The sequence below is a fragment of the Corvus moneduloides genome, chromosome 27 (assembly GCF_009650955.1).
Source record: "Corvus moneduloides isolate bCorMon1 chromosome 27, bCorMon1.pri, whole genome shotgun sequence".
NCBI lineage: Eukaryota > Metazoa > Chordata > Aves > Passeriformes > Corvidae > Corvus > Corvus moneduloides.
The window spans coordinates 5,735,713-5,743,839 of NC_045502.1; the positions used below are offsets into that span (position 1 = coordinate 5,735,713).

Consider the following 8,127-nt stretch of genomic DNA (forward strand, 5'->3'; position numbering starts at 1 on the left):
AGCCTTTCTCTTAGTATTAGGCTCTTGCACGCTTCAGAACCAAGGGGCCATTGTGACCCAGCAGGGCCTTGTATAACCAAGGGGTCATTGTAGCACGGCAGGGCCTCGTGGAATCAAGGGCATCGTAGTGACACTATGGGGCTCCATGCGGCCCCGGGGCCATTCTGACTGTGTGGAAGCAAGGATACCATTGTTATGCTACGGGGCATCATGGAAGCAAGGAGGCCATTGTGAAGCAGCTGGGGAACCCGCTGAGACTATTGTGACACTTCAAGGCCTTGTGACACTGAAGGGCCATTGTGGAACTGCAGGGCCTCGTGGAACCAATGAGACCATTGTGACATCCCAGGGCCTCATGGGAGCCAGGGGCCATTGTGACACAGCCACGCCTCATGGAACCAAGGGGCCATGGTGACACTGCAAGGTCTCATGGAAGCAAAGGGCCAGTGTGACACAGCCAGGCCTTTTGGGACCAAGGGGCCATTGTGATCCTGGGGAGCCCAATAGAACCAAGGAGCCATTGTGACCCTGCAGGACCTTATGGAATCATGGAGACCATTGTGACACTCTGTGAGCTCATGGAACCAGTGGGCCATTGTGTTATTTTGCAGCCCCATGGAAGCAAGGCAACCATTTGGACGCAGCAAGGCCTCATGGAAGCAAGGGGCCTTTGTGCCGCTGTAGAGCCAAGGAGACCACTGTGCTATTGCTGGGCCTCAGGGGAACAAAATTGTGATGCTGCAGGGCCCCAAGGATCCAAAGAAGGTGGAACAGGTCTGGTTGGCTTGGCCTCCTGGGGGCCACCTGCCTGGTCCAGCTGACCTTGGCATGTTGAGGGTTGCTTCTCCTCTGCCCCTGAAACACTGGAGTTCCTTGCTTTCCTTTCTGGGGGAAAGAACTGTCCTTCTCCTCCAGGGACCCATGGCTGAAATTAGGATTCTACCTCCAAATTTGATTCTATCCGAGGATTGTTCCCATGTGAAACCTGCCAGGACAGACAGCTCAGGCTGGCCTTGGCCTCTTAGGGGCCACCTCGCATCTGCCTTCAAAACACGCGGGGGCTGTGCTTTACTTCCCATGGAAAAAACCATCTTTCAAGTCCAGCCATCCATGGCCAAAATTGGGAATCCACCTCTGAAATCCCATAGATCCAAGGAATAGCTCCCCGACAAAAGCTGCCAGGAATGTCCAGCCTCCCTTGGCTTCCTGAGGGCCAGCTCTCATCAGCCTTTGAAACACTGGGGCTCCTCACTTTTCTGCCGATGGAAAAGAACTGTCCTTATGGGCCAGACGTCCATGGACAAAACTGGGATTTGGCCTCCCAAATTCCATCTCTCCAAGGATTGCTCCAAGACAAAAGCTGCCAAGACAAACAGGTCTGGCTGGCCTTGGCCTCCTTGAGCCGCCACTAATCAGCCTTTGAAACACTGGGGCTCTGCCCTTTCCTTCCTGGCGAGAGGAACTGTCATTCCGGTCCAGGTACCCACAGCTGAAATGGAATTCCACCTCCCAAACTCCCCATATGTCCAAGGGTTGCTTTCAGACAGAAGCTGCAAGGACAGACAGGTCTGGCTTGCCTTGGCCTCTGGTGGCTGCCTCTCATCTGCCTTCAAAACACTGGGGTTCTGTGGCTTCCTTTCTGTGGAAAAGAAGCGACCTTCTTGTCCAGGTGCCCGTGGCCTCAAGCACATGATCACTACCTAGGGGCAAAGGAGCTCTGTGTTCAGTGGAGTGGAGAGTGAGGACAGTGGAGGAGAGTCCTGGGAGGGCTTGAAGGGTGGTTTCAGAGATGGTGGATCCTTTCTACATAGTAGAGACCAGCCGGCAAAAGAAAGAATTAATGCCAAGGGCAGCTGGGGAGGTCCAGCCAGACTGGACACAAGGAGAAAGGAATTTCTCTCCCAGGGCAGTGCAGTGGTGCAACGTGTCCCCCAGAAGGAGTCTGGAGCAGCCCAAGGCTTTGTGTGCCAAGGCAGAGCCAGGCAGGACGCAGAGCCATCAGCAAAGGAAGGGGCCAGCGAGGTGGGGCAGCCGGGGGGATGAGGACAGCCTCCTGCTGTCACCTGAGCATGAGTGAAACAGTGCTGGGAACAGCGCTGGAACCTGATCCTTTTTTTCTCTGAAGGTTGCATCGGGGCAGCACAGCCGGGCTCTGAGGAATCAGGTCTGTTTGTGGGTGATTGTTGCTCTAGTCCAGAAATTCACCGGGAAAAACCTCTTGGGAAGCCGAGGCACAAGCAGGTGGGAAGGGGCTGGCGCTGCTGCTGCTGCTCTTGGCCGGGAGCCCCAGCTGTGGCGGTACAGGGCCCACTGCACTGTGGCTCCTGCTGCTGGCAGAGCTGGGCAGGTCTCAGGGACAGGGAATGGACATGGGGGGACAGCAAAGGCTGTGGGGGGCTGCAGTGATGTTCACACTTGGGCCAGCGCCAGCACAGAGCTTCAGGCCCGCAATTATCCCAGAGGGAAGTGCTGGGGAAAGGCTCCATTTCAGCCTTCCTTTACTCATCACTGTGAAGTGACCAAAAGAAAAGGAGAACAAGCAGAGCCTGATCTCTTCTCCTTCGGGAGGAGTCCCACGCCTTGGGCTGTGAGAGGCCATGAGGGGCTGTGAAGGGCTGTGAGGCACCATGAGGGTTTGTTAGGGGCTGTGAAGGGTCATGAGGAGTCGTGAGGGGCCGTGAGGGGCCGTGAGGGGCCCTGAGGTGCTGTGAGGGGCCATGAGAGATTGTTAGGGGCTGTGAAGGGTCATGAGGGGCTGTGAACTGTGAGGGGCTGCGAGGGACTGTGAGCTGCCATGAGGGGCCATGGGGAGCTGTGAGGGGCATTGAGGGGTCATGAGGGGCTGCGAGGGGCCTTGAGGGGCCATAAGGGTCTCTTAGAAGCTGTTGGAGGCCAGGCACCTGATGGAACCAAGGGTCAGTTATGACACTGTGCAAGCAAGGAGATCATGGTTGACAGTACAGAACCTCATGGAAGCACAGGCCCATTGTCACACAGCAGGGCCGCAGAACCAAGGAGATCATTGTGACACTACACAACCTCATGGAATCAAGGCGTCCATGTTACGCTACTGAACCTCATGGAGCCAAGGGTCCATTGTGACACTGCGGACCCAAGGAGACTGTTGCTGACAGTACGAAAGTTCATGGCACCAGAAGTCTGTTGTGCCCTTGTGGCGCCTCATGGAACCGTGGAGAGCACTATGACACTTTGTTCCCATCTGATTTACACCCAGAAGGGCAAAGAAAACGAAATCTCTGAGTAGAAAAAGGAAAGAACTTTGAAGGTTCAAAATATTCCCAAAGACCAGATTGAAACCAAACGAGATTAAATGTTGGTGCCAAAAAAATGGGTATCTGTTTATCTAATGGTAAGAGAGGCAAAGAGAAAGAAGGTGAAAAGTAGAGAAAAGTTACAAGGTTACTCTAAAAAGCATAGGATAAGTCACCAGCACACTGTGCTACCTTTGTTGCTGCTGAGACAGGGTGGGGGAAGTGGAGAAGTGTTTGCCTTTTTTTTTCTGCTGTTTGAAGCGTCTTAGCTGCCTCTTCCCATCTCTGGAGCAGCTTGGCTGGAAAGCGGCGGCCCATCCTCCGAGATGCAGGCTCAATGCTTGCAGCTGAACCTCGGTGCGCCTGGGACGAAGGAGCAGGGCTAGGGGTTGCACAACTGCCTCGGGATTTCAGTGCAGGGGTGAAGGATTGGGGGGTTCTCCCCAGGCGGGCGGCGTCGGCTCCCGGAGGCCTCAGGGTGTCTCGCAGCAGGCGATGGGTGGTGGGGGGAAAGGCAAAGGGCGGGGATTCTACCTCTCGCTTTCGCCTCCACATTTTGCACCCGTTTTGCCTTCCTTTTTATAGGCCTCAAGGCGGGCTATGCACGGCCCGTACGGCACGTAGTTTCCAGGCGTTCAAAAGTGATTATGACAAGCAGCCATAATGACGAAGGACTTTTGAAGCCTTTCAGGTGTTGAGCAGTGATAATGAGGAAGCGTTTTTTGGAGCCTTTCTCTTAGTATTAGGCTCTTGCACGCTTCAGAACCAAGGGGCCATTGTGACCCAGCAGGGCCTTGTATAACCAAGGGGTCATTGTAGCACGGCAGGGCCTCGTAGAATCAAGGGGATCGTAGTGACACTGTGGGGCTCCATGAGGCCCCGGGGCCATTCTGACTGTGTGGAAGCAAGGATACCATTGTTACGCTACAGGGCATCATGGAAGCAAGGAGGCCATTGTGAAGCAGCTGGGGAACCCGCTGAGACTATTGTGACACTTCAAGGCCTTGTGACACTGAAGGGCCATTGTGGAACTGCAGGGCCTCGTGGAACCAATGAGACCATTGTGACATCCCAGGGCCTCATGGGAGCCAGGGGCCATTGTGACACAGCCACGCCTCAGAGAACCGAGGGGCCATGGTGACACTGCAAGGTCTCATGGAAGCAAAGGGCCAGTGTGACACAGCCAGGCCTTTTGGGACCAAGGGGCCATTGTGATCCTGGGGAGCCCAATAGAACCAAGGAGCCATTGTGACCCTGCAGGACCTTATGGAATCATGGAGACCATTGTGACACTCTGTGAGCTCATGGAACCAGTGGGCCATTGTGTTATTTTGCAGCCCCATGGAAGCAAGGCAACCATTTGGACACAGCAAGGCCTCATGGAAGCAAGGGGCCTTTGTGCTACTGTAGAGCCAAGGAGACCACTGTGCTATTGCTGGGCCTCAGGGGAACAAAATTGTGATGCTGCAGGGCCCCAAGGATCCAAAGAAGGTGGAACAGGTCTGGTTGGCTTGGCCTCCTGGGGGCCACCTGCCTGGTCCAGCTGACCTTGGCATGTTGAGGGTTGCTTCTCCTCTGCCCCTGAAACACTGGAGTTCCTTGCTTTCCTTTCTGGGGGAAAGAACTGTCCTTCTCCTCCAGGGACCCATGGCTGAAATTAGGATTCTACCTCCAAATTTGATTCTATCCGAGGATTGTTCCCATGTGAAACCTGCCAGGACAGACAGCTCAGGCTGGCCTTGGCCTCTTAGGGGCCACCTCGCATCTGCCTTCAAAACACTGCCTTCAAAACCTGGATCTCTGTCCTGGATCTCCATCAGTCCTGGAAGAAAAGCAAGTGACATAGTCATTGCAGTCAGGCACTGAGGGCTGTTCCATGTGCCCCCAGCCCGGGACACACTGGCAGAGCGGGACTCTGCTGCCAGCGCTGAGCCTGGCTGGGGCTGGGGGGCAGGCCCCAGGCACTGGCATGGGGCTTGTGTGAGCCAAAGCAAGTGCAGGACAGGCTGGGGATGCTGCTTGTGCTGCCAGAATCCAGCCCACGGGGCACCGTCTCCCTCAGCGGGGCACCCAGCCCAGCCCCAGCCTGGCAGCAGGGCACCCACTCTGCCTGTGGGGAGCACCTACCTGTCCTACTGCTGGAGTCCCTCTTCATCCCAGGACCATGTCCTCCTCCTCCTCGTCTTTTCCATCGACATCCATGGCCTCAATGTACTCTTCCATTTCCACCTCCATCTCTTCCTCCATCTCCTCCTTCACATCCACCTCTATCTCCTCCTCCATCTCCTCCTTCACATCCACCTCCATCTCTTCCTCCATCTCTTCCTTCACATCCACCTCCATCTCTTCCTCTCCAGCCTCTCCTCCCTCCACTTCCATCTCCTCCTCTGTATCAGTCTTTAGATCCACCTCCATCTCTTTCTCTTTGTCTCTGGAAACCTGCAGATGTCGCAAGACCTCGGAGTGGGATCCCTGTCCCACAGCATCCCCACAGAGGCACTTAGGTGGTGTCCATTTGCATGGAATGGCACCTTACCTTCCTCGGGACCAATGTGAGCATCTTGCAGGGATGAATGGCAAAATCCAGGCACGAGAGACCTTTCCGAAGTCTTGGGAGTAGCGGAGCAGGGGCCAAGCAGGGTGACAGGTGTGTAGGCACAAGGGCGAATGGTTGTGTTGTCCTCTTTGCTGGATGCTGGGAGCTCCAATGTGAATGCAGACCGTCACGTCACAATTGACAGGAGTCCAGGGTCACCGTGGAGTGGACAACGGGGATCATAGAATGATGCCATCCCTGAGTGGTCTGGCTTGGAAGGGACGCTAAAGATCATCTTGTTCCAACTTGAGCAATCTTCTACCAGAGCACGTTGCTCAGAGTCCTCTTCCCACCTGGCCTTGGATGTTCGCAGCGATGGGGCATCCACATCCTCTGTGCACAGCCTGGGCCAGTGCCTCAGCACTCTCAGTGTGAAAAAGCAGCTTCCTTAGATCCAGCCTAAATCAACGTCCTGCACTTAAAAGCCATCCCCGCTTCTGCTCTTGCCACTGGCCCTATTGAACACTGGCCCCATCTTTCCTATGGCACCCTTCAAGTCCTGCATGGCCACAGCAAAGCCTCTCCAGGGCCTTCTGTTCTCCAGGCTGAACATTCTCAAGCCCACATGGACAGCAGTGACTTAGATCAGCAGAAATCAAAGCTGCAAGGTAGCAACTAGCACCAGGAACTGAGAGAGGGAAGCTTTAGACCCAGGCTTGTCTCGAAATAGACAAAATTAGTAAGAGCGCAGGGGCAGATGGTGGGACACTGGCTCTGTTCTAACTGATGAATATTTTCTTTTTTTCTTCTTCTTCTTTTCTCTCATGCTGACCCAGGTTTTGCTGTTTGAAAGGAAGCTTGGCACAGCATCCATTGTCTTCTCCATTTGTGAAACACCGAGCAGAATCTGAGCAGGCTGATGGTGCAGAGCAAAACCTGCAAATATCTTGATAGTCCTGAGCCTGGGGGATGCAGCTAAACCCAGTCCAAAGTAATTTCTGGAAAGTCAAACCTGGTTTACATTTTCTTGAATTTGGCTGTGCCAGCTTCACCAGACATTTAGAAAAAAGCAAACAAAAACTCCAACCAAAAAAGACAAAAACCCAAACAAACAAACCCACACAAACCAATCAAACAAACAGATAAAAAAACCCCCAATCAAACCAAAAGGAATGAGGAGTTCATCTTAGTTGTGAGGATATCACAGCAGGCGAATGGCTGCTTCCCACAGGATCACCATAAAAAGCCACATGGAACAGCTGCTCCAAAAGATCCACACCAGGGGAAATAGAAGAAGTGCTACATGGCGGCTTTGGGGGTAGCTCCACATTAAGGTGAAGGATGAGCACTCCGTGGTACAGATCCAGCATTCCCCACACTCCAGGCCGTTCTTTGCTCCTGATGAAAGACCCTTGCAGGACTGTGGCCCTTCTCAAGGCAATGTCAATCATTGGCACAGCTCTCAGCTGAGCCACTGGCATTTCCAGAGCGAGATTCAGGCCAGAAGCACGAAGCAAATCTGGGCAATACATGTCTGTGGCAGGTGAGGAGACTGAAAGCTTTCATTAGGAATTGGGGATTATGAGCACTGACATTTACTGTGCTAGAAAGTCCAAGGGACAAATTTGTGCCAATTCAGGTCTCGCCTTTAACTACGAGGATCAATTTGTGTTATGCTTGTAGCAGAGTCTGGTGACAGAGGGGGTTTCCAAAGGAAGTCTTGCTCCATGGAGGCCTGTACCCCAAGAAAAGGCCAAGAGAACTGAGGTGTGAAAAACAAAGATCCTTTATTTAGATAAGAGCAGCAACAAAAACCAACTACACAACATATTTACATTGTAAGAACCTTTGGAACAACAACGATCTAGAGAACGTATTTACAAGAACATAGCTATCAAAACTATCTTAAACGTATTTACAGAAGACAAAAAGAAAGCCTAAAAGGTATCTACAGAAGGGTGCCATCTCTGTCCTGGATCTCCATCAGTCCTGGAAGAAAAGCAAGTGACATAGTCATTGCAGTCAGGCACTGAGGGCTGTTCCATGTGCCCCCAGCCCGGGACACACTGGCAGAGCGGGACTCTGCTGCCAGCGCTGAGCCTGGCTGGGGCTGGGGGGCAGGCCCCAGGCACTGGCATGGGGCTTGTGTGAGCCAAAGCAAGTGCAGGACAGGCTGGGGATGCTGCTTGTGCTGCCAGAATCCAGCCCACGGGGCACCGTCTCCCTCAGCGGGGCACCCAGCCCAGCCCCAGCCTGGCAGCAGGGCACCCACTCTGCCTGTGGGGAGCACCTACCTGTCCTACTGCTGGAGTCCCTCTT

The 8,127-nt window shown here is 53.9% G+C and overlaps 1 long non-coding RNA gene across 1 annotated transcript; it reads left to right on the top strand.

The window, feature by feature from the left end:
* Positions 1-6,272: 6,272 nt before the first annotated feature.
* Positions 6,273-7,101, top strand: LOC116435700. The gene is made up of 2 exons (XR_004236817.1): positions 6,273-6,476; positions 6,645-7,101. It is a non-coding gene; the product is annotated as an uncharacterized LOC116435700 (long non-coding RNA).
* Positions 7,102-8,127: the final 1,026 nt, after the last annotated feature.